The 26,053-nt window shown below is 39.2% G+C and overlaps 1 protein-coding gene across 2 annotated transcripts in view; it reads right to left on the minus strand.

The window, feature by feature from the left end:
* LOC308194837 (uncharacterized protein) overlaps positions 1–26,053 on the minus strand; it is a 562,652-nt gene that overhangs the window by 417,462 nt on the left and 119,137 nt on the right. For both annotated transcript variants that reach the window (XR_013950907.1, XR_013950908.1), the window contains one exon: positions 2,800–4,961. The gene's annotated coding sequence lies outside the window, so the exon portion shown is untranslated. Of the gene's footprint in view, positions 4,962–26,053 lie in introns of those variants that run through there.

Here is a 26,053-nt window from a genome sequence, read left to right on the forward strand (position 1 = left end):
CCTCTGTGACATTGAAACATTCATTTTTATTTACTTTAGCACAATTTTCTTAAATAATAGGATTCACTTCTCAGACGCTGATATTTCAAAAGTTCAGGTTTCGCTGTGAACAAAAGCCTAACTTGCATCCACAGACACCACGTTGTCCACTTTGTGGACTACAAATAAACGACAAACTAAGCAGAACATCTTTCAAAAGGTGATGAAAAAATAAAAATTAGGATGCTCCTATGGAATTGTCCTTTTTGCTTCTAAAGGGGACTAAGAATCCTGGTCATTACCTCTACCCAGCTATGAAGATGACTTTTCATGACATCAGGCTATCTATAACTAAAATCAACTACACTGCTCAGTTTTAAAAAATTATTTTTTTTCCATTCGTAACTCAAAAAAGATCACCTGCTTTTATTGCCACCTTTGTTATCCATCTTACATACTAAAGAACATAGAGAGAAATATCGCCTTTTCTTGCTTTTGCTTATCTTTAAGATCTCTGAAACATAAAATGTTGATTACATCTAATGAAAAGATCAACACTACCCAGCATATGACCACTTAGAAATAAAATGTGAGGGGATTTCACCCAAATGTAGCAAAAGACAGGGAACAAAAAGAGGTGGGGTATAACAATGCCATTGTGTCACTTTTGATCCAGTGACATGTTTTTTAACATTTACAGATTTCAATTGCATACATTTCTGAAAATCTAAAGCAAAATTAAGACATCCATTTTTTCTAGACGGGTCTGATCCACCTTTCACTGCAGTCACTGGAAATATTTTCAGCAACTTTGGAGATTTTTGATCACGTCTGTGTTACTCATTCAGTCTGCAAACTCGTTAGCTTATTTTTTGTATGGTGTAACAACTCTGTTACTGCATTTGTGATTCAATACGTGGAACAAAACCATAAGTTTAAACAGCCAAATATCTGTAGCAACAGCTCTGCAAACTTATAAATGAAACACTAACTTTACCCACATAAGCAATCCCATAACGTTTTGTTCGTTTTCTTGGGTTTGCTTGCATGAGTAAAGTGACTTGTTCATTTAAACAGTTGCAGGACTGGGCGCTAGAAATGTGTAGTTTACTTCATGTAGCTACATATATATGTGGCAATTTCACAGGTCATTGCAGTATATATAATTTTGCAATGGGCTATAGAATTTACGGTCCCTTTGAAAACTAACCCCGTGATCTTGCGAGCACTTACTCGTGCCCGTAACTGCGCTCATGTGAGTACTACTGGTCTGTTCTCAAGAATAAAGTTACCGAAACACATAAGTGTTTGCAGGTTCAGGACCCGAAGCTGTTAATACCGCGCAAGCCCTGTACAAGTGCTGTGTTAAGGCACCGTCCTGAAAACACTTACTCCTGAGCGTATAACAACTGTACTCATTTCTGGGACTAACCCATTTGAAATCAAGAGGGGTAAGTGTGAAACTCACTACTGAATATTTAAACGACTGTACTGAAGTGTTTCTCCTCATCTGTTCAGACAGAGTAGAAGAAAGCTAGCATACGAAAAACTTGGTCTCTTGCGTTTCCTCAGATGACGGAAACCAGTCTGAAAGCACAGATCACCCCGAACAAGTGATCTAGCTTTGTTCTAGCTCTACCAAACAAACAAAAAAAAAAGTGTACAAACTATTGCATAAGCAACCTTGTCCTGACGTTGCTGAAAAAAAATAATCCTGCAACCGACGCCGTCCTGCCAAGGACACTACCTTCCAAGCCCCTCGTAAAATTTCTAAGCGCGACCAATTTCTTGGGGATTATTGATCAACAGAAACATTTCTACAGAAAACTTTTACAGAAGTATCATGTGAAAACCCAAGATTCGGATGGGCAAGCCACATTCAAACTGTATTTAGAAGAGGGTAATGAAAACCCATGACTTTTATGCTTTTCCGCTCCCACCACTGTAACTCCCCAAGGAGCCCACAGGGCTCCTTGCTGCGTGCGCAGCACCCTGGGCAGCCAGACCCCTCCCTATCACTGGGCTCAGCGCCTCTCCCCAATTCCCCCGGGGCTCAGCACCTACGGCTCCTCCGCTCCCACAAGTGGCAAACTCCATCTGACGACGCCATCTAGGATCGTCCAGTCATACGCGCCGCTGGACTCGGAGGAATACCTCTTCTGTTTTACACCCTTTACCGAGGCAGACATTTTTGTTTATTTGCACTGTTTGGTTCTCATTGTGGGTTTTATCTTGGCTCAGAGATCAAATGCAAGCCTGCAGAGCTAGTAAGTGCAGACTAGAATTGAAACAAGATGCCTGCGCAACGCTCACCCATGACACAATCCACCTTACTAAATATTTCGGTTGAGATATGTATTAATAAACTGAAAACAAAAGTACTTCTATGTTGTTTTATAGTATCTAATTTTGCAACTTTTCATTTCATTACATTTCTGAGCATATAGAAGGTTTAAACACGTCCATAGTAGCAGCACTGCATCCACAATGATAGGTGCCAGATACCCGCAACACTCAAACCCTGAAGTCAACATTACTGCCCACTCAAAGTCCTTAAACTCAGACTTGTGCAGTCTTTCGGTTTTGAAAACTGAACTTCAAAATATTTTAAAAACATCTATCCACATACACACACATACTCTTAATGCACCCTAATTTTTTTTTATTTTCTTTTTCCAATTCCAAAATAAGTATTCTGCCTTTAAAGAAAAGTATAGCAACAATGATATTGGCATGTCATAAGTAAGGAAATTACTGCTCCAGTCCTAAGGAGATTTTCCTCTATAAGCAGCAGCAGAGCTTGAAGTTCATCAAAAGTGCATCAGTGTAAATCTAAACAGAACAATCCTGACGACATTTTTGCACTTCATGTAGATGCATTTCATATTCTCCATCAAGTTATTTTATCCTCTGTGGTAGCTTGGACTGCTAAATAGCACAACATTCGTTCTCTTTTTCAAGTAGCTTACAGATCCTATGCATGTTACCAGCATTTAAACAAAAATTACTATGTTAAAACAGGACCTAAAAAAAGCTCTGAATCTTCAAAGAATTAAGATATGAAAGAGGATTTGGGTGCTTATGCAGTCTCATGATTGTGTCATCATTTTTTTTTTTTTGATTATAGATATACTTTATTTGTATAAACTACATTTAACTGGTATGGGTGCTATGGATGATACTTTGGAAAGATGCATATAACTTGTGCTTTATCTGTCAAAAGATTTCTTTCCTTCATTTGCCACCGAGTAAAACAGAAACATGTCCAGTAACACAGGAGGTTATTAAAGAATAATTCCTTTTACAGGTGCTGAAGTATTCTCAGCAGTACACCACATACACAAAAATATGGCACTCGGCCCTGGTCTTTCTTCCAAGTACTGAACACTAGAAGACCATCTCTTGCAGGTTTAAGTTAAGAGGTTTAATTAATATGGTCTACTGTGCCTCGAAAAAGAAAATTTCTAAAAGCTTTCTTTATTAAAAAGGTATGTTTTGATGTGTTTAATCTCACACACTGAACACTGACAATTTTGGTATACGCTTCAGCTTCTTCACACACAAAGTACCTTAGCACCAGGATGTGGAGTAGTTCTTTGTTTGCTTTAAAGTACCAAGTACCACTATCCTCTTTTTTTTTTTTTCCCCCTCTGAAGCTGCTACAATACATTAAGAGTTCAGACCATTAAAATAACAACATCTATATGACAGTTCTGAAAGCTTGGAGGAGAAGCTTGGTCCTCTGAAGCTGCCCCAGGGCCCACCACTGCACTGGTGACATCCCAGGCTCCAAGCTGTGCTGCCCGGAGTTCCCTCTGGCTGCCACGCTAAGTTGCTTGAGTGGCAAGCAGCTGCGAATGATACATCGGTATTATTAACCAACTGCTATGCTGTAAAGTATAAGCTACTGTAAAGTAGCAAGGACCGAAATCACTAACAAAAAGTGATTTGCATGTGAAGAAGGATTTGCATGTGAAGCAGCAGATTTTTCCTTAACTGTAACAGTCAAAAACCCGCATGCTTCCCCTCCATAAACTTTGCATTCTAGGACCTTCAAAATAACACCATCACTGCTGGAGGTGGTGTTAGAATAGAAACCATAATTGAAACTACTTTTTTCCCCTCAAGTGCTAAAATCTTAAAACGTCTACCTGTGCGGCACATGTTGAACTCTAATGTCTATTTGAGACACCTTTAGCTGAGAACAGAATATACTATCTTTTCCATAGTGTTTGTGTATGCAGCTGAAGAAGAAAGTTTCCCATGAACAACACCCTGAGGGAGAACTTCATTAAGATACATAAAAGTGATTTGTTTTCTTATTTTGTTTTAGTTTTTAATAGGGTGGGACGGGAGGGAGGAAATCAAATCACTAAAACAGGAATCTCAATTCCTTAAAGCATTTTCTCCCCTCAAATATTTCTTTTCACATCAAACTTTTTTTTTTTTTAATCCTGCTTCTTTCTTCTTTTCTCAAATCAGCTGTTTTTTTGTTGCCAGGTCAAAACATTTCTGTTCAAAGCTCAGTTGTGGGTCTTCAGGAAGATTGTGTCTGAACAGCAGCTTATTCCACTTCATTCCATAGAGGGAGGATCCCACACTTCGCAGACTATGAGTCACTGCCATTGCAGCTGTGACACTCAGACCAGATTTCTTTTACTGTATAGACAAAAACATTGCTTCTTCAGACCATGCGTGAGTCTTTACTTATTGGTATGATCTAAGTATTTCCAGTACATCCCATCTGCTGCTCACTCAGGAACTGGAAGAGAGGGCCCTCTCTCAGACACAGTCCCCCTTCCCTCTCTTCCTGTACTTCCCTTCCCACTATTTACACTGACATAGGGGGAATTTCTGCCAGATAAAATGGTCCTGACGTGGTGGTTGCTTTCAAGATGCATCTTCCTTCCTCTGAGATCAGCAACCACACTGAACATTTTGGGTCCATCTTTAAACTCTTCAGCCTTTACTAGCATCAATCCCTGAACAAAAACAAAGTTAAAAAAAAAAAAAACACACAAAAAAACACAGTTTATTTATCATCATTTATTTATCATCAAAATCACAACACAAACAAAAGGGAAAACAGGAGGACAAGTATCTTCATAGTACTGACCACATCTTCCTGACCAAGACTGCCCTGCATGCTGTTTAGAGCCACAACTCATAAAACACCAAAACTTCATTCAACTTTCTGAGGACGGACCAATTAATTCTCAAAAAGCATGACACATAAATTGGCTGATGGATGCACAAACATACAAATTCTTGAAATCAGTAGGACACCTCAGCCTGTCCCCAAATAACTGCCCATTAGGCCTTAATATTGGATGTTTGTTGTTGTTGTTGTTTTTTTGTTTCTTTGTTTTCCAGACAAGGTTTCAGATGATCGTGGAGGCTGCGAAGGGCCACTTACTGCCGTAGCCATGGCTGACATAGCTACTATTCCTACCTCCACAAAGAGGAACCTAGGTGTCTTTTTTTTTTTTTTTTAAATATAATTTGCCATTTTCCAAAATACTTTTTCAACTAGCTAGACTCTGGCTTTAGACTAGAGATAGTCTTTGAAAGAGAGACCGACAATTCACATAATAACATAGACGCCTCTAAAAGAAAAAAGAAGATAATACTAATACGTAGTAACATGAAATCAGATTAGCTATATTGGTGCCTCATCTCTCAGATGAAAGAAAAACCCTGAAGCCATAAACAACACAATAGATAAAAATCATCCCACCCCTTATTCTTGTTTTGTTCCATAAAATCTTTTGGACTTTTTCAGGGAAACATGCGTCAAAAATCAATTCAATACATAAGCAATCAGAAAAGTTACAGTACAATTTAATGCTTATTCTAAAAGACAACTAAATTGCAATGTAAGTTAATATAAATCAAATTGTAAAATGAATTAAAATATACTAACTAGAATTAAAAGACTAAGGTACAGCCAAGTAATTTAACAGTTTCTTCTGGTGCAAACCTATTCCCTGAATTTCTAAAATATTATTTAAATTAATCATAAAAAATAATTGTAATAACAGTCCTACTATTCCATTCATCTATTTCACTTTCTATAAACTTCAAGTTCTTTTTTTTAGTGCAGAATGAACAAGAAAAATATCCTTAACTACATTCCATTATGTATCACATCACAGTAACGTTAGGTCTTGAAATTCTCATTTCAGAAGACTAAGACTGAGCTGAGAGAGACTCATGAGCTATAGAAATTGCTCGCTATACGACAGAGTCAGATTTCTTGCACTGACGTTGGAATCAGCCTCTGCTCAAAGCCTATGCACCAATGTAAATCACACCAAAATGCTACTCTGGACTTCACAAGATGTACAGCCCTTTTCTAGACCTCGCAAATCACAGGAATAACCCACAGGTCTGAAGGGTCAGCACAAGATTATCCATGTTCTTTAAATCCTGCATTATGGCAGCTGGAGCTGAAGGGCACAGGCAAAGTTGCCATGCAGGGGACTTGCCGAGAGCACAAAAAAGAGCCTGGCCGCAGCCCCGCTGTTGATGCTGCAAGAAGGAAAGGCAAGACAAGGGGACACGTGTACGCAGATCCCCTGCCCTGCTATTGCTGAGAGAAGAGGCAGCCAGCAGACAAAAAAAATGTGTCTGCGTTTGGCTGGGAGGGAGAGGAAGATGGAGGAAGGCGCACGGAAGACATTTAACTTTCTCAGTAGTTAATTCCAGTTATTCTATAACTCTGCATGCTCCGACTTATTTAATTTGATGGCTCCCTATGAAACCCAGTTATATCAACAAGAACCTAACTAGTTTCAGTGTCCTTTAGCCACACAGGTTCTGATCCAGTGTTATTTTTATCTTTGGGAATCCCAAAAACAAATTGCATATTTCTTTTCAATGAAGTTTCCTACAAAATTGAACATTTTCTATACATTTGCTGTGATAATGCAACCACTTTTTCTGTGTAATACTAAATGACCTTATTTTAATATTTTGAAATAAAAATAGATGAAATGCTACAGAGACTACATGTACCAAAGGTGGAGCTGATATTGTGAGAGAGCAGCTTAGATTTTTATCACTCAAAACTGAAAGGAATCAGCATCTTACCACTACCCCAGCCATAACTAGTTGGCCATTTGGCTTAGCTTGGTCCCATAAATGGCCTGGTAAAGTTATAAAAGCACCCCATATATAAATTAAAGAGACTGTCAAAAGGTATGTTTTCAAACGAAAAGGCTTAACATGAGCCTTCTGAATCGGTATTTAACTGCATAAAATAAAAGTGTGTAGAGTTCCATGTATTTGCAGAAGTGCTGAGCATTACTGATCCCTTTCAGTGGGAGTCAAAGGAGTTCAGCACCTTTGGAAAAAACAGGATGCTCTTTATTAGGTCTGGGAAGTGAATTTAAGACCCCAAGATTTAAAATCATGCAAAAGCACTTTTCATAATACAAACAGCTTACAAACAGCACTGGCAGGGAGACCAAGGAAGACCCTAGTAGAATCATAGATCATTTTAGATAAACGAAATGCAATATAGTTTTAAACATGTAAGCTGGAATCTTTGTTTATCTACAGCCACAACAAAATCTCATTTAACAATTACATATTCTTATATTGCATGCTTATTCATGTTTTTACATTGCCTTTTTTTTTTTAAACGTGGACAAAAAAAGCCTAAAACTTTGACCATAATTACAAATAGCCTGAAAATCACGTTCCTGTATTCTAATCTTTTTTCTTTAAGTCACACAATGTATCTTTGCAGAGCTAAGCGACGTATAAAGCTAGAGATTAATGCCGTTACATTTGGAAATGCATGCTGTTGTAATAAAACAAAGGCACGGATTCTTCCCTCCAAGCTAACTTGAATAGTTTTCGCTCTATTTAGAGGAGCATGTTGCTTTTAATTGCACAGAGAGCATGCCTGACTTGTAGTTTATATCCAAGCAGCACAATTTCACTTGACCTTCAAAAGATAATATCAGAATTAATTTCTAATAATGTTGGGTATTCATCTCTAAGCTAGAGTGAGGTGAAAATATTTCTTCTCTGAGTTAGAATTTTATTCATTTTTAGATTACTCATCATGAAAAGAAAACTGATAAGCTTGACTGTTTTCTTTTTCTTCCTTAATCTCTCCTTCTCCAGTCTCCTTTTTTCTTTGTTCTTTGTCTATCTTTTTCATATTCTCCCTTCCAACTGCAGGGAAAGGCTGTCTCTAGTCAAATATTTTCAGCATTATTACATATCATGTACATACCACTTTATTTACAACATTTTTATGAACTCTTCTTTTCCAAATTGAAGAAAAGAAGAAAAGAAGAAGAAAAATAAGAAGAAAATTTTCTAGCTTCTAAGAAAAAGTATGGAATAATCATCTGCATTGACAGAATCAGTACGCGGGTTCCGAAACAACAGACTAACCATATTAAAACTACATCCTTTGAATTGTTGCTCTTTTGCCTTTGTTCTCTACTTCGATGCCAGTATTTTTTCTCCGACATACATACTGTAAAAACAGACCATTTTGAAAAGGTCTGACCTTAATAAAAACACTTTCATGCTCTTTGTCATGTTTTTCTTAGTGGAATCTTTCATTTAAGCAATCTGTGAAAATGAATTTGGTTTTTTTTTTTTTTAAATGAAGTAAATAAAAAGTTATATATATATATATATTTTTTTTTTTTATAAGTAGTGCAATCAACTTTGCCGGGGTATGCAGAGACGTTTGTCACCGTGATTTGTTTTTTTCTTTTTTTTTCCCCCCCAATTACTTTGTGATATTCTAGTAAGATTTTTTTTTTTTTTATGGAATAAATTAACCAATTCACGTAAAATAAAAATGGCAACTGCAATTCTCTCTAATAAAATTATTTTTAAATCAAATCCTCAATGAATAAAAAGCCAGTTATTTGTGCAAGCATTAAAATTGAACGTATTTACAAGTACACAGCATTTCTTAATCAACGAAAAGAAAATATTAATTGCAATCTCCTCTAACGCCAAAATCAGCCTCTCTTTTACCTTCACTTACCTACTTATTATAAATGCCCAAGACGTGCCGGCGGTAGAAAGAATAGCCCAACAAATAAAATATATGAATAAAAAGCTGCTTCTAATTTTAAAAGACGCTAAATAATATTGAAGAGTAGCACAGAGGTGCCAAGCAATTAGTAATTGCAGTCATAGGAAAGACTATTCTCAAAGTCAAAATACAATCTTGGAAGAGCAAAAAGACAACAACAGCTTGCGTTCACAATCAAACTCATTAAGTTTCTTCCTTTGTAATTTCTAGGAGATAGACACAAAAATGTCTTAAGCATTGAACAAAGTAAATACCATATGATTTAAATAAGGAGCATATCTCAAATCATATCTTTTAATAAACATTTATTATGTGCTCAGAACGAGTGTTTATATATAAACTTTGATGTATATTTTCTCTATATCTCTGCATCGGCACATGAAAATTAACTGTTGACTTTGAGAACAACACAAGAATTTTATTGACATGAATTACATTATTCTGTACACTGCAAAAGCTTAAGTTACAACTAGCTTTCATAACAAAAACGGGTCTTTTAAAGCTGCAACTGAAAAAAAAAAAGTATATTTTTTCTGAGTAATTATAGCCAAACATTTTGTAAAACAAAACAAGAAACCCTATGTTTATAAGGTCATTAGATGTGTGTGGTGGCACGTTCGCCAATAAATTCACTAGATTTCCTAAACAAGACACAGTATTTCAGTCCTTCCATAAGCATATAGCACCTAGCTCCTTAGGAGCTAACTTGCTTCACATCTTTTCTTTATCATTGATTTGGACTACTGGAGGCCCAAACACACCTAATAAACTAATTTGTACGTGACCAATTTTTATGATGTTATAGTCAGAACAATTGTTTTATAATCATTCTACAAGAAATAGAATTGTAAAGTGAAGCGTGCCATTTTCAGAACCAGTATAGGAGTCTGAATTATTTTTTAATGCTCCAGTTATGCTCAATAAACATTTTGGAAGTTCTTTGAATTTCTATTCAAAATTCTTGCTGAGGATTTTAAAGGGTTGTACTTTGTCTTTTTTAATGTAAATGTCATCAAAAGCGAGTAGGAAAGGAAATTGAGGTTCCACTGCCAAGCTTCGATGGACTTCACAACTTCGAAATCACATCCAATAGATTAAAATTCTGAGCCTCCAACTGCTACAAGGCTCACCCACTCTGTGGGCTCCACAAATCTTGTTCTATCTTCCTATCCTTGACCTCCAGCCTCACTAGTAACATATTACTGCTCCTTAGCTTGCAAAACCATTCCTTATTCTATGTTTTTGACTTGACTCATCTGTAGCTGCTACCTCCAAGCATTTCTTCCTGCACGTTACTGGACCAGGCAATACTCACAATGCGCATAATTCTAGGGAAAGCTTATGCATCAGTTCTGCCATAGGTGCTTTGGTATAACTCTTTAGACATTAATGGAACCACTGAAATTCCAGAAAAATTGTTTTGCAGCATTTTGACCTTTTTGGACACATTTTGATTTTCAGAAAAAAAAAATAAATAGTTTTTATTTCTCTGCTTTATCTGGTGTACGACACATGAGCTATACTTCTCACTTTAAGGATAGAAGTCCTTAAACACTCTGCTTCATTCACTGCAGGTCAAAGTCACCCATTGAAATTTTAGTATTCAGTTAAAAATAGGCACTTATTTCAAGTGAGCATTTTCCATTCAGTTTGATAGAATTCCCAAGGCCTCCAAAGCTTTACTTGCTTTGTTTTCTTCTTATTACAAGCGAATCTGCTACTGAGTAAATGTACAGTATGCTATACGGACTCAACATACCGGGTGGTCAGCTTTTCGGATTCTTCACACCACATCTCCAGCATGTAGTTCTGCATCACAAGAGATATGATTGGTCTTTCTCACATTTTGAGAGATCAGAGAAGACAGTAAAAAAAAAAAAAAAAAAAAAAACACTATTTTGAGAGTATCTGTAGCCTTCTTTTTCAGGCAACTAATGATTTATCCTCCATATAAATGCATTATTATTATTATTATGTACATGTTATACCATACAAAATAAAAACACTACTAAAATTCGAGAAAAGAATATTTCAACGAATGTTTACTTAAGTCAGCCACATTGTATTTTGTGCAAAAGAAAGTTCAAGGCAGATTTCCATAAAATTTCATGCAAACAGTTCCATAATTTAATTCAAACCTATTTCATGCCAGAGGTATTTTACTTCTCCATGAAAATTGGTGGCATGGCTGTTTACTGTGAGGGAATGTACAATAACAGATTTTTTTTTTGCATCTTTATCATTATAGAAAGAAGTACCAGCATAGAAGTAACAAGATATCTAACTTTCAGCTGTCTTTCCCCTTTATTCAGTGAAAATAAATGCTGAAACAATTAATCTGCGTACACACATACAGGCACACTTTACCAGCTAGACCAAGTAGCAGGAAGCAGTGCAAGAAGAGGGAAAGAGCTGCAGTGTTGCAGTTTCATGCACAGCTGAGCTGAGATACTGACATGTTGCCCCTTGTTTTCATCTTTTCTCCCAAACCCTCGGTTTCACACCCTTCTTTGCAGTGAGCGTGGCGCTGAAGCCAGGAACCAGTTCAACTCAGCAGTCAAGCAGAAAACACTACGACTAGTTTTGGGCAGGTTCTTTTTCTACAAGGTTGGTGATTTCAAGTCACTTGAGCAAGGTGTGAGGTTAAACAAAAAGGAAAACAAACAAAAAAAAGAGCACATGGCGTCAGGGAGAGATGGGAAGAAACTGACAGGGAACCAAGACCTTTCAAAAATAAGCAAGAAGTTCAGCTCTTTCACCCTGCGATACTGAGCTGAGCCTTGAAGCTACCTGATACCATAATAAAAGAAGGTATTAGAGGAAAGAGTAGCAGACTGTGGCTGGAGACTTCAGACGCCAAACTTCTCCCACAATAGCTATGGCCGTTTGTGTTGGTGGATGAGGACCAGCTGTGATGTTCACAAGGTTGGGAGCAATGGAGGTTCCTCTCCATCAGTCTCCAAAACCAAAATCTTTCCCAAGATGCTCAACTCCCTGTAGGCTTGCAGGGTTGTCAACATGCAACCAAACACACAGAGACACCCCTAGCTCTGGTCTGACAACCTGAACGTCAGAACTGCTGGAGGACCTAAGAATTGCAGGAAAAAGTAGATGGAAACTGCCAGCTCAACTGAGATAAGGCCCTGGCTCAGTAGAAATGGTGATGCAGCTGTGTTTTGGGGCACAGAGTACCCAAGGGACACACAGATGCTCCTGGGAGAATGAAGAAGGGACCGGAGCATCCCCGTAGACCACAGTGCCTCCTTTGAGGGATCCCCACTGTCACGGCCCGCTGTCATTACTGAGCAATTATATCCTAAGGCTGGCTGCTTCTCAGAATTGAGCCCTCTGTCGGAAGAGATTTTGTTACACGAGACTCATGACTTTTTGGCTCATTGCCACGACCAAGTCCCTCCTCAGGCTGTCTTTGGTACTAGTCAGTTGCTACAGCTCAGAGAAAGACACTGCATGTTTTAAACGTCTTTCAGAAATATCGCTATTGAATTTTCCTGAGTTCAAGCTACTAAACGAATAGAGATTACATACCTTTATATTAATAAAATATAAGGTTTTTGCTTGCTATAATTACTTTTTACTACAAAGGGGAGGAAGAGTTCTACAACAGTTTTTCCTGCATATAAATAGTACAAAAAATAATTATCATATAATAATAAGTACAAGAAATAATGACTGCCTTCCCAAATCTGTCAATTCCTACAAATATGAGAATTTCTGAGATTGGATTCTTTAAAGGCAAGCATAACTAGATCCAAAATTAATTAATACTTCTTTGCTAAAAGATGTCAGATATTATTCCAGAGTCCTGAGGGGAAACTCCTAGATTTTCATTCATCTTTACAAGTATACTTAATAACTGTTACTGTAATAACTGTTATTGTGTTAGTATACTTGTTTATGTTGTACAAGGGCAAACAGGACTAAATTACAGCAGCCTATTTCTGAGCTACTGAGTGCCATCAATATAAATGAGAGATGATTACGCACAACTAATCAATGATTAACTCCAGCTATCCTCATGTATTCTCAAAGGCAGGATGAAAAATCTCTGTAAGAAATAGCTGTGGTAGTGCATCAGCCTGTGCCACGTTTTCTATGCCACGCTAGGGATGCGAGCACGGACTTTGGCAGGCAGACCTGAATTGCTCAGTGTGCGCACTCTATCTATTTTTGCCTGGTGAGGGCAGGGTGCCCAGCCTGCAGGACGCGGGTCGTGTCGTCTCTGGAGTGCTTCCTGGGGCAGGACTTGTCCCAGCAGACGAGCCTGCCATTCTTATTAAAAGTAACTGCCAACACCAGGCTCCCAGTCTTCTTACAGTGATTCAGAGTCTTATTTCCTCAGTGCTTCCCTTCTCAAAACTCCTACAGCAGTGTATCATGCATAACATCTGTACGAGTGAGGCCAGATCCTCCAAGTCTTACCAATCCTGAACAGGGTGGCCACAAGGTTTCTAAGACGCACAAGAGAGATGCTCTCTTTCTGACTGTACGTCCCTAAAGATTACGCAGCATCAATAAAATCTACTTAAGCAAAGCTGTGTGACTCTTAAAAGTACTGGTTCAGGACAGAATAGCAGAAGGGTGCATAATTTGTCGCCTAACCTCAGCAACAGGCAGCAGCTGCTGAGGTCCTCTTGGAAGGCTCTGAGCAACTGACATTGCAAGGCATGCTCTTTTACAAGACATTACCTGATTTATATTAGACAGCTTCTATAAAGACTGCTTTATATTAGATGACTTCAAAACAACTGCCTTAACTGTGATAAAGACAGTGCAAAGAGAATGAGCATTTTCCCTCTAACTCCGGTTAAGTGCTCACCCAACTTCTCCCTCCTTTAAGGGAAAGCAAAGAGAATGCAGCTCTGGATGGCACGGGAGCTTCGCCCCAGCCTCTTGTCTCCCTCAACGGGTATGCGATAGTCACAGGACTCATGATATCTCCAGAGTAAACGGGAACTTCCAGAAACTGGGCACAGCTATAAATACATCCAGCACACCTGAGGACAAGGAAATCAGTCTCCAGAAAGCTAATAAGAATTGGCATGCTACAGTAGCGTGAGGCTAATGACTATTATCAAAATTGATATACATGATCATTTGGGATTTAAACAGGATTCTGAAGTGAAGAAAATATCTCACTAAGTCAATGATCTGTGTAAACAGATAAAGTAAAATTAAAAAAAAAAAAGTAAAATTTAACATTGCTGAAAGCATTTTTCAAAAGCAAGAACGTCAGTTTGTCCAGTTAAGGAAAAGCATGTGAACTCCTATAAATACAGGCACCAACAATGAAATGCAACAGCTAGAGCAAGCCTCACAACTCTCGTTGCTGGATGTCCTTTTTTAATTCAAATTAAAGCAACAAAATCTTAAAGGTAAAAATATTTTGTTTGTCCAGTTCATCTGCATGTATGATGGACACTTTATTAAAATATTTCTTGGTAAGTTGCTACTTTGCTTCAAATTTTAAGCTTTTGTTCAGATCATGTGCTTAATTTGGAAAGAAATGCAAAGTGTCAGCGATGCTTCATAATAAGAACTGAGCGCAAAAATAACAACAAGTCAAGCTCATTATTAAATTACTACTCAATAACCATTATCAAGCATTTTCATCCTTGTGCACAAAAACCCCAGACACTGGCTGGGCACTGCTGCACTAGGAGGTGGGACTCTGCAGGAATACCAAAGCTGTAAACACACATATTTGCAGTTTTACAACAAGAATACAGCAGTTTCACACCCTAAGCATAAGCACTAATGACAACTGCATTTGACAGTCCTCCTTCCAAACTGCTGATGCCATAACTTCCTTAGCTGAAAACACATCTCTAAAGATGAATCACTAATGTAATTATTTTTGCCTTGCTAGCCTTTTTTGAACCTGATAGATAGGTTGGTTGCCATTTACAATTCCATATAATTGTTTGACAAAAGGAATCCCAGATGAAAGCCAGGAAAGAATTATGCCCATTAGTAAAAAGTAGCAGCAAAGCCTAAATTTAAGTATAGCTCCTCGTTCAAAATCTACCATTACCCTGACTCCTCCTTTATCTTGAGTGCCTCCTTGACACTCCAGTCTCACCCAGAGTATATCCTTGCAGCAGATAACTTTTATTATAAGACTCAAAGCAGTATTACTCTGTTGCCAAATCATATCAATTTCAGAATTGATCAATTTTCCCTGGAAAACAATTACTCAAAGAATAGGCTACCACTTCCACTGCCAGCTTGGTATCAAAACACTCAGTTCAATGGGAGCTATTATCTTCAGCAGTAGCACAAAGTAAATTTTATGCCAAAGTACTCATTAAAAGTAGGTTGTATTGAATTGGCAGGAAAAACATTCACAGAGAGCATTTTATTCAATAAAGAATATCACTGACATTCTTTCCCTCAGTGTGACAACATGCAAGAATTTATTTGGAATCAGCTGTAATTAACATGTATTTATTCTTCGTTTTTCACTCTCATTTTAGTCTGTCACCTGTTGAGAAACATTTGCTGTTTGCCCTTCACACATGGTACTATTTCTGCTTTCTGTCTAGACGAACAGTTCTATAGTTGTGAAAGCTGCTTGTAGTCATTAAAAACCCTCAAAACTATAAATATCCAAAATTATCAACTTATCATAGGAAAACATTCTACAAAAGAGCCATGTGACATCCATTGCTGTTCATGAATATCCTTGTGAATATGCCTGTTTTTATTTTAGAGTCTTTACAGTAAACAAATTTTAAAAGTTTAACAGTGTGATGTTTATAACTGAAAAAAAAAAAGGAAAAAAATAGGGGAGCAGAAAAATGACCGGGACTGGTGTATTTTTGGTGCATTTAACCACTTCTGATATGCTGTTGTTGCATGTATTCCTCCCCCAGTATGATTTGATTTTATTTATATGTATATATATATATATTTTTTTTTAACCTTAGGGCTTTTTACCTTAGATATCTGTCACATTCAATGCAGCTACAATTCAACTAAAAGGCATTGTAAAAAAAAAAAAAAGGAAAAAAGGTTATTAGCTAATAAAAAGTAAATAGCAGAAATCAAACTTTTAAATGAATAATTCATGCTAAACTAACATCATCTAGGAAAAATGGTTTGTTTAGTAAACTAAGCCAAGGAAGCAACTGAAAAAAAAAAAAAACTGAAGGCCAAAATTTTTGGCAAATATCTGCTGAGAGCGGCTTCTTAAAACAGCCACACAGGTTACGTAAAAGTTGTGAATATTGCCAAAAGGAGCAAATTAGGTTTGAGTAAGAAGGGGTACAGTTGTTATTCCCCACCCACTCCCCTGCCTTTTTAATCTGCCAGAAGAGTTCTTAACACTCTAAATTGTCTACAATTAAACATAACATAAAAACGGATTTTGTTACTGTTTTGTGGAAAGAAGCTGAAATTCCCAGAGAGGCTGTAAGTTTTCAGCAGCCTCGTTTGAGAGCAGAGAAACAGTCATAACCATTTCTCTGACAGGTTGGCCGAGAGCTGCCAAGCACCCGAAAGGAAAAGCATTTTGTTTATGTCAGACCCTATCCAGCACATGGAAATACAGCTGTGGAGCTGGTTCTTCTGGTCCTCAAGTTTCACGTGCTTGCAGACAAAAATAGCCAATTTAAACTCGCGGAGCTGCTACCGTGACACACGGCAGCTTAATGAAGCAGTTACAGCAAATTTCATGACGTGTGGAGGAGGAGGGAGAAAAAAATAACAACAAAAAAATGCACTAAAACGAAACAAGAGAAAGACAGCAAGCCTCGCCATGAGCCAGAGGAGAAAAGACAAGCCAGGTGCTCGCAAGCCTCCTGAAAACCTTTTTCCCCTTACTTGATAAAAATGCAGACTTGGATCTGCAGTCCAAAATCAATCCAGCTTTTCAGCACAACACTAAGAATATGTAATAAATATATATATTTGGCTAAGTATGCTCTTTGGAGAAAGGGCCGGCAGTACCCCTGCCCATCCCCTTCATGTGAGGGCTGCTCCACCTTGGCGATTTAATATTTACCACAGAAACAATGTAATCACACATCCCACGTTTGAAGGGTGGTGGATAGCTTATGGGGACCCAATTTTGACAGTGGTGACAGTGACAAAAGTGGAGGTGGAAAAGCCCAAGGAGAGGGCCTGCACGGCCTGACCTGGCTGGGCAGCTGCACTGCCACTACCACCACCCCTGTGGCCCAGAGAATCAAACGCCCCCCAAAAGGGGGGGCAGTAACCCCATTGTGTTTCTTTGACCCATTTGACACAGAAACATAACAAGACAGGCAGTGAGGAGCATTCCACCACCCTGAAAGCCTAATTGTAGCCTGCAGGGCAGCCATCTTGTCTCAGCCTGCCATTACTTCAGGCCTAGCATGGCATCAGGGGACAGGAGCCACCTCAGAGCTGGGCGCCTCACTGCCAAGCACTACAAGGGCCTGCAAGCCCAAATAGAGCAAATCAGGCATAAAGAGCTCATAAATAGAGCAATAATTAATAAACAAAGTAAAACCTTAAGACAGGGGAGTAATAATAACCACTAAAGCAGGATAGCCCTATCACAGCCTGTCAGGGCACTGCCAGTAGCAAATATGAGAATTCGTAGGCATAATTCATGGATAAGCATAGTTGCATGCAAACAGTTTGGAGAACTATTTTTAAAGAAGATCCAACAAACCCTTTATCCAGTGTTCCAGCCCACAGGCCATCACTTCCAGTATTTATTTTTTTAAACTAAGAATAGCTTTTTTGATCTACCAGGGCCATTTGTTCCATATCCTTGGTTTTTCACTCCCACCAACCCAGCCTGGGACAGCGGCAAGAAAACCACTGTAATGTTGCTGCCTTCTCTAGCAGTGCCTGGAAGCTGTTTTACTCCTGCTTACCACTGCTCCAATAACTCACCAAGACCTGAGCGTCCACAATAACGGAACAAGACAGATCAAGGCTGACCCTCGCTCCGTCCCCTCACTCTGTGAGGCTGCTAGATCAAGCGCAAAGCTCCTCCACATACTGCAAAGGGCAGGCAACTTTCAGAGCAATTGTTACTACTGCTGGTGTAATTTCTTATAGTCAGATTTGGACAAGGGATTAAGATAAAAACACCTTATAAAAGTGTTTGTTACCCTCCTATTTTCCAAGGGAGTCAGCTGAACGATGAACTGGGAAGCACAGTGTATGTGGTCCTCGGCCTTCTGGCCCTCAGGATGAAGCATGTCGTATTGAGGGACTGACTTCCAGCACGCATCCCTGCCCAGCAGTTGCCACAGGAATTCACACACATCTGAGACCCATCAGAAAAAAAATTCTCTCCGAGTTTATAAACCCTAATAATCTCTGAACCAATTTAATATCTTTAGTAGTAGGCTTTCCTGTATTGCTTTTACCTTTCGGAGGTCAGATTTTAGTTCTTAGGAGGTCAGAACTGTTCCACACATGAAGCTGCCGTCAGTCACAATTTCATCATTTTACTTCAATTCTAGATTTACTCCCCTGGCTTTTACTAGCAGACAGATGAGGCTGTGAGTATGATGTGCCACAGCTTCCATCGTACGGGCTCAGTACCTATACATCAGGATGTCATCGCCCTCGGCACTGCTACATACGTCTCCTATTTGCAGGCCTCGTGGGTGGCAAGAGGATCTTTTTGCTGAAGGTTTCATCCCACATAGAATATTCATCTCTCTGCCGGTGTCCAGAGCGCGATCTACTAACTACTTTCTTTATCCAGTAACATTTGGCACAGAGTACAGAGATTTTTTTTCTTTTAACTAAGCTGGATAATATTTAGTCAAGCATAGGTATTTAGTTGCGGCTCTCTCTAGCACTTCATTTTAATTGCTCAGACCTACGCGAATGTAAGATGTCTTCCCCATGGCTAGGAGGACAGGCACAGAACTTTGTAGCACTGCCACTCAAGCAATGCCACTGTCTCGTTGTATCCTCCACAGCCGCAGTTATTTTGGAGTTACTTTCCATGAGAGATGCTTTATAGACTGAATCATTTTTCTCTATTTCCAAGCGCAGGATATCTGGAAGCATCCCAGGCTTTCAAAAAAAACATCTCTGTTTTCTTTCAGAAGTTTCAGTAGCAAAGCTATAATGCATTGTATACTTTGAATATGGTTTCATTTAATTTATGAGGCTACTGTACAAAGCAGTTGCTGCAGATTTAATGACTTTTCTGTGTAATTACCTAAAATCTCCAGCTATGTAAACCTTTCTTTAGCATTCTGGATGCCATTTACTTATCTTCAAGGCATTATTTTGTTCATGCCACTGTATCATGTCATCTGAGTTGTTGTCTTGCCATCTTCTTCTCTTACATAAAGCTAAGAAAGTCCTACTTGGGGATTCCCTGCCAACAAGGTTAGTTTTTGATTATGATTTTTTTTTTTTCTGCTGTTATAGCTCAAGCGGTAAAGAACAACTTACTTTTGCTTTTCCACATTGCCTTAATGCTTTACGGCTGCAAAATCTTTCTCTCTGGGCAACTTGATTTCTTATGTCCTGGTACATCTTCCCCCTTTATTTTTGGTATAATTTTCTTTCTAAGCTTTTTAGGAGTCACATGAAAAATTTTCCACTGAGGCTGATCTCATTCCATTCTTCATTTATACAAGTCAGTTCGTTAACTTTGCACATTTTAACAGCACTTAGTAAAGTTAACATATGCTTTCTTAGCACTTAGTAAAGTTAACATACACTTTCTCCTTACAAAGCCTTCTCCTTTGAGATCTTGAATCTTTTTTTACTTTTTTTTTTTTCCCACCCCTGAAGTTCCTCAAATTAATTCCTCATTTAAAGATTATCATGCAGGTCTGCTAAAACTGCACAAGAACAATCTTCTGAACTGTTCCTGCCATTTCTTGATGAGACTTGTCTTTCCACAGCCAGGCTCCTTGATCTCTGACTTTATACATCCTCAAAAGTTGACTAACGTTCACCTCATATTCGGGAAAAAGGGATAAAACTGACCCTCAGTTCATCTTCACCCTTGCAAACACTCCTCAAGAAGAGAATTCAATGCATGCTATCCCTCCCATTTGTAGCCCCTCTACCCCCTACAGCCCCAGGACATACGAAAAACTTGGATGGAAAAGCCATCAGTCTCCTCTCAGGACCAGAGATTGAGGGGCATAGAAGAGACTGATTCACAATGGAACTAAAAATTCCTGTGACCACTCTGTCCCTTGTAAGGTCATTTACAGGCTTAGTTTCTTAGTGTGAAACTAACTGTAAGTTTTCTCAAATTTCATCACGCTTGTCACAAGTGGCAGCTGAACCCTGGCCACCTCTGGCACCCAAAGTTTACCGTTAATCAACTTTTTGCCTTCACAATTCACTCAACTTTGAAACCCGCTGAGAGACTACGGTACCAATACGGCAATCCAAAATCCTGTATCATAACACCCAGACGTGTGGAGTGCAGCTCATAATGGGCAAGCTGCTCAGTTTGATGTTCACTGAGGGTGGGTGTCTCTTTTCATTATTTAACTCCAAGTTAGAGCTACTCACAGCTGTCCGTTAGCAACTGATACCATGTATGCACCAGACAGAAGACGTCTATTGTTAGTCACTTTTCAACAGAAAGCAAGAACGGCACACTGCCTTAGAGGGCTGGGGGAGTTTTATGAGCTTTGCATTTCTGCATGTGCTCCCTTGATTTCACTCTCTGATCTTTTGAACAAGCACAATGTGTAGAAAACTTGAATGGCCAAAACAGACGCTGTGTATAATTTTTGTGGTCTCTCCAGCTGTCCCTCCATCCTTCACAGCAGTGAAACTAGGGAAAGTGGCAAAACACCACAGCGCAGAAAGAAGTCCGTACAGTTGGTGGTACACATCATACATGTATAACAGAACGACAACTTATAAACGAAAAAACTTTAGTGCTTTGTAAAGCTCTAGGAACATATTGACAGCCACATGGGGGAAGTGAACACACACACACAGTGAGCAATTACAGAGTTGCGCTCTGTCTGGGAAAGCAAGGATATTTTATACTAAATCCTAAGATGTGAAATAAACAATTTTTTTTTTTTTGCAGTTGCTATTTCTGGGTTTGGGAAAGAGTGCCACTAGGTTTCTTCCTTTTTTTTTAATCGCATTTGAAGCACAACACCTCTTAGCTTGAGGAGGCAGATCCTCAGGGAATAAGAGTAGGTGATTAGATTTACGAAACTCTTCAGTTTACAAAAAAAAATAAATCCCATGGCAGAACTGCATTCCAGATCTCTTATACCACAAGTACATTGCAAGTGAAGAAACCACCATTCTTCACTAACTGTGAGTCTCCAAAACAACTGATTTCCTAAGCAAACAAAGGTAAAATTAAGTCTCTACATTCCCAAATGATAAAAAATAAAACAAAAATTAAAAAAAAAATCAAAATCTTTTATGGGATACCTGGTTTGATGTGACCATTCAATATTGCAGTGAGTTTCTTACTGTTAGACCCGAAGAGCTCTATTTCACCTGACCAAGTTCTTGGAGGCTAAGCTGAGCATTCTTGGGGCAGAATGAATGTGACAGTGACCCCGGTCCATTTGCACAACATGCAGCGTTTTTGCGTTGGTTGAAAATATTTTTTCAAGATTTCTTTCCAACAAAAGTTACGTGTTCCACACCTTCCTCCCCCCAAGAAAGAATAGTCTCTCTAAACTGTAGTAATTTACTAGACTTGGCAATGCAAGTAGGAAAGCATCTTGAACCACAATGAGACTAGGTGTTATAAATATTTTCTGCTCATCTCTGCTTCATACATTAGCTTTTCTCTGAAAAGCTCTTCACTCAACACGAAAGCATATGCACCATCAGCAAGTTCAATGCCTCAGAGAAAAAAATGCATTAAAGTAGTTTGAAATAATTGATTTTATATTCCACTACTATGTGTTTCCAGAATGTGATAGATCTTAAAGTACTTAAGGCAAGTTTGCCATTGGCACGGTAGCCCATGAGACTGCTTGTTGGTTCCCCCATGCAAGAAAAAGCTACATGTCCTGCTCCAGAACCCAGAAAGCTCCAGAGATGCTCCTCCAAGCTCTTTTCAAGGTTACATCAAACAAATCCACAGGACAGCTGGCTACAGGGCCCTGCATTCCCCACCCCGATCCCTGCATGCTTCTCCACCCATCACTACATCATCTCCCCACCCCAGGCAGCAGCAAGTCCTCCCAGCCTCGTCTCCTCACACACCCGCTTTTGAAGAGACCAACTCTGAGCACAGATTTTGTTGTCACTGGATTCTCTGGCTATCAAAGAGAAATAGCTTGCACTCATCAAAATAATTAAACAGGCCATAAGGACTGAGCATTTTAAATATCTGTGTCATCTGGTCAAGGCAAGCCTTTCATTTTTTTTTTTTTTTCTTCAAAGCAGAGAAAATAGTTCTCCCCTTAGCTTCATATTTTAAAATTTCACTATTTCTTTCTACACTTAGAGCAAATCAACAGTGTACACAAGTGTCCCATTGCACTCTTTTATTCTGTTTCTAAAGTCTGGCAAACTTTACACAGACACAGCAGCCTGCTAACCGCTGCAGGATTGGGCCAAGGCCTGCAAATTTCTGTCACAGCAAGCCTGCAGACGATGCTGTAAATCTAGAATTAAGCCTTCAGGATCACAGCAGAACAGATATTCCAAAAGAAAAAAAAAAAAAAAGAAAACTCTAAAATAATCTGCAATGAACTCAGGCTAGTATCTTGTTGACATTTACAGGCTACAGTACAGTATTTCTTGAGCCTCCTACACGGGATTTTAACTCAGGAGAGCATTTTTGCTCTACCTGCCATGGTCACAAGCATCTCAGCAAATGCATCGCCATTGGTTTTATCAGATGCAGCATTAACACAGTCACCATTATGACTGAAAGGGATAAAGAGAAGTGATATTTGAGAGGAAATGAAACCAATGCATTTTACTATAGTAAGACCAAGTGGTGCCACGTCAGATTCCCCTGGTTGACAGCTGACTTCGGAGAAGCATTCCCTTGACCATCCTTGGAAACAAAGAACGTGGACCCCTAGGAAAAGTTGGATTTTTGTACACTTTTCCCCATGCCTACTCATGTTCTACCCCTGCCCAAGGGGTACCTCACTTTGCACCAGCCAAGTGCACAGCGTGAAGACCCTGAAAGCACCGGCAAGAGATGATGAAGGCATGCAGCCCGTGGCTTCCCCTCAGCAGAAACAAGCACAGGCATAGCTCCACAGCCCCCAGCCCATACTTAGGGTTCCTCCATCCAGGTCACGGTGCTTGCTGTCGGGCTCACCTTTAACACCCCTCTAGGGCAACTTATCTCAACATCAAGTTTTTCCACACTGAGGCTGTGTCCCTGGAAAGCAAGTCAGCACAGAGAAGCACACCTTCATAGTCCCGTGCAGGTGACACAATCCTTTTTGAGAGCTTTGGGGCAAGGTTCAAGTCCTCCCCCAGAGCTCTCAAACAGGCAGAACACTTCCCTGGCCTATTTCGTTTTATGGTCAGTGGTTTTCTGAAGGAAAGGAAAGGCTCTTGCATTGGCTGCAAAGCCGTGCTGTGTGTGCATGCACAGATACATAAACACCTGTGGTAGCTGGAGGATTTTAAAGGTGATTTTCTCATGCTTTTACATGATATACACTTAAATCTGAGTGCTGAGCTTAGATTCACACTAACACATATATATGTCACTTGTATACCTTTTTTTTTTTCCTAAATAAATTATGAGTAAAAGAGTAAAGGCTTTCCAGTAAGTAATAAAAAGAACACTTTTTCACTTATGCAGGTGCAACTTGTTTCTGTGTAGCACGATACCACAGAGCTGAAGTAAATGCATGAAGTTTCACTTCAACAAAGTCTTCAAACAGTTTTTGGTCATGACTTAAAATTACTACTGAAAGGTAACTTGGCATCTCCACTAAGTTAAAGAACAAAAATGGGGGAAAAAATGCTTTTGAAAAATCTTTTATTTCCTCAACACAAAGGAAAAGTACATTTGTTTTTTAAACAAGTAACACTTCAATATTTAAATGGATGCCATTTTCAATAATATAGCAACTTGCAGAAGCTTCCAGGCCTGGCAGTTATTTGGACAGCTGTCAATCAAAACATCTCACAGCTACCCTACCGTTTCAGCCATCAGCTAACCCACACTTTCCCAGGGACGTCTTAGCATGGCATCTTTGTTCTGTTTTCAGATAAACAGATCCAATTTCTCAACAAACAGACTGCTACAGTCCTTTTGATAACAATGTAATAATTCAAAACAAATGATTCTAGGCTTTGATGATAGCACTTTTATGGGTCATGAAGAAATCCTCCCACCAACATCTGTTTGATTTTATCTACTTGAACTTTATCCTCCAGTTGAAGATTTATAAGCTGAAATCATCCCAGCCTATTAAAGTCAGACTAATGTTAAAGCACTAACACAGAATGAAAGTGCATTTCACAGTCATCTACCTTTTGAAATCCTGCCGTGAGGAAAAGATATCAAAAGTTTGGGAGATGTATGTTTAAATATGCTGGAAGTCTGCATTCTGCACAAAGCTCTGGATGACTGAGAGATTAAGGCATCTAACTGTTGCCTTACAGTGGGGGCAAGTTATTTACAGAACCAGTATTTAGAAAGACAACATGAAAAATACAGATGTTGTTTACATTTAAAGACTGTTTTCTTAGCAAAAACCACTATGGGTGATGGAAATTCACTCCAGATTTGTCTCCCCCTCCTCTCTCTTAATTTCTGCATACACTGTAAATAAAAAGCATGACAGCGGAGTTATTAGAGTCACTTGTTACTTATTAACTAGATGGCAAAAATTTAGTCAGGATGCTTGAAAATAAAGTTTCAAAAAAAAAAAAAAAAAAAAAAAGGAAGGTCTGATCAAACATGCCCAGGGAAATCACATACTTGCTACCTGAAAACACTTTTCTATGAAAGGCAGCACAAAGAGAAAGCATTCGGCAGTGGCGCAGTTGCAGAACATTCTAAAGAAAAACAAATTGACTCTGCAAGTGCTGACACTTCTATGAACTGCTGCAATTTAGCAGTTGTTTGCTGGAATATTCCTCTGGAATAAACCGGCTTAGTGTACTCCAGATGAGACTTTTTTTTTTCTCTAAACCTAAAAATACAGAGGCAATTAAAATATGTATTATATCATCATAAACGCACACTAAAACTTTGCACTGTTAACAAGAATATTTATCTCAGATATTTGCAAAAGGAAAAAGCTATACTACCTCGTGTAACAGCACTTGGAAGAGAAATATGAACAAGTTAGTGTGCAGAGGTGTATGCCTCAAGAAGATGAATATTTAAGGTCTTTACATATTTACACACCCCTACACAACTGTCAGACGCTCTTTGTATGAAACAACTCAAGCTACTTTACGCACGCTAAAACTATTTTACTACAGTAGGGAGAGATGACCCTGGAGATTAGGCGATGCCCTTATCACTGCTAATGTATACAGTACAACTGGAAATCGCGCTAGCGCAATCTACATAAGCTGCTTGGGAAGATCCCTTCTCCACTGGTCAGAAGCAGCAAAGCGCATTGAAATGGCATTTCTTGCAAAGCCCAGAAAAATCTGGTTACGTGACCTGGAGAAGCTGCAACACCAGGTTTAGAGAGCCGGTGGCATGGTTAGAAGAGGAAAGACGAAGGTGGGGTAGCACTGAACGGCTTCCTCGGAAGAAGCCCTGCACTGCTGGTGTGGCCCAGGTGGAGGAGACTTTCACCTGGCGCTCACTGAGCTCTCTGCAATGGGATTTGTTTTCTCAAACACCTCCTGGCCCGGCCCCTTTCTCTTCCCCCAGTACCAAGAGGGGCAGGAAAACACACACCGCATCTTCCCCCCCACAACACCTCTGCAGTAAGCAGTGGAAAGGCGAGGGTCTGACCGCTGCAGGGATTTCTCCAGGCAGTTTGTTCGCAAACCGGGCGAGATTTCCTCTCTGAACAGGCAGCAATCAGAGTTTTGCTTTGGGGATTTTTTTGGGGGTGGGGGGAT

Source organism: Anser brachyrhynchus, assembly GCF_964034855.1.
Source record: "Anser brachyrhynchus genome assembly, chromosome: 4".
In the NCBI taxonomy this organism is placed as follows: domain Eukaryota; kingdom Metazoa; phylum Chordata; class Aves; order Anseriformes; family Anatidae; genus Anser; species Anser brachyrhynchus.